Below are 1,367 nucleotides of genomic sequence, written 5' to 3' on the forward strand. Positions count from 1 at the left end.
ATGGACACTCCTTGGTGTGGACCAGGGCAAAATCAGGTGTGGCCAGGACTTCCCCAGTTACAGCGGCAGGGCGTCAGTCAATGTCCTCACTGGAGCTCTCACCGATCCCACCTATTTTTGCAAGTCAGTGTTTTGTGTCACAGAGATTGAGCCCTCATTTCTTCTGCATTACTCCATTATATCAGTCCTTATTACATTCAATTTTAGGCCTTGAATAAACTGTGGGCATTGTTAGGCAACTACAGTATGCACTGTAGTTTATCTTTTATTCCAAATAAACCTTTTTTCTAAAGAAATATTTTCTGTTTCTTAAAGATTGTTGATGTAATGTCAAAGTAGCGTTCTGATCCTGTCACGGAGAAAAATTATATATTATTTATTCAGTCTGAATGACGCATGCCAGTTAATCAAGAACATGTATAGTCAACAAGTAAATCTGTTTTAGAAGGCACACAGAAAATTTATTAAAGTACACAGTGTAACAGGACAAGCATAATTCTCATGAGAAAATAAAGAAGTTGTGTTAGTCAAACAATTAAGATTGTCAAAATTGAGAATTGTATATTAATTTAAATTAGAACATGCAAACAAGAGAAACTGAACATCAAGTCATTGCAATAGGTAAAGGCAAAGAAAACCCCTTCTTACTGTAACGGTTATATATTTATAATATTCAGAAAGGACTTACAGGAATTCGGCATCATGGTATTTGGACACGCTACTTTCTGTAAGAGGGTGCGTGTGTTGGTGTGCGTGCGTGTGTGTGTGTGTGCGTGTGCGTGTGCGTGTGTGTTTTAGTATTGTTGCTCTTTCACATGACCGATTACTAGTTTCTGTCTGTATCTGCATCTGTCAACATTCAACACTGACTCACTTTTCATTTCTTGTCCTTTCATACTTGTTCCTTCAGTTTCACAGACTATTTCTGTTGAGTCCTAGCTACCAACAAGTCTCTACCCCCCCCCCCCCCCCCCCCAACACAAAACAAAATCTATAATAATCATATCAAGATGTTTTCTATGTACATGAAATATATGAACATACCACATAAATATATTTTGGATACATTACAACTAGGAGAGATATCCATCAATCAATCAATTGATTAACTATACCCAGCCAAACCTCTATTTCATTGTATCCTTAATAAAAATACCACTGCACCACTTTAAGTGTTTGGGTCTTTGTTGGCAATCCATGTACTGTTTAGCTCTCATGATTTCCACTTGAATTGCTGTCAATAATTTAGTAAGATAACTAAGATAATTCCCTTGATCCTGCAATGGTGGAATTAAATGCAGTCTTAAACCATGAGAACAAGTTTTTGTGACTCCTCTGGTTGGTTAAAAGTTGCAGAACAGCCTAGG

General features: G+C 37.2%; 1 protein-coding gene across 1 annotated transcript in view; it reads left to right on the forward strand.

The window, feature by feature from the left end:
• Window positions 1–1,367, forward strand: part of ceacam1 (CEA cell adhesion molecule 1) — a 38,390-nt gene that overhangs the window by 6,473 nt on the left and 30,550 nt on the right. The gene's annotated exons all lie outside the window — the stretch shown is intronic.

This window comes from Etheostoma spectabile, chromosome 6 (assembly GCF_008692095.1).
Source record: "Etheostoma spectabile isolate EspeVRDwgs_2016 chromosome 6, UIUC_Espe_1.0, whole genome shotgun sequence".
NCBI lineage: Eukaryota > Metazoa > Chordata > Actinopteri > Perciformes > Percidae > Etheostoma > Etheostoma spectabile.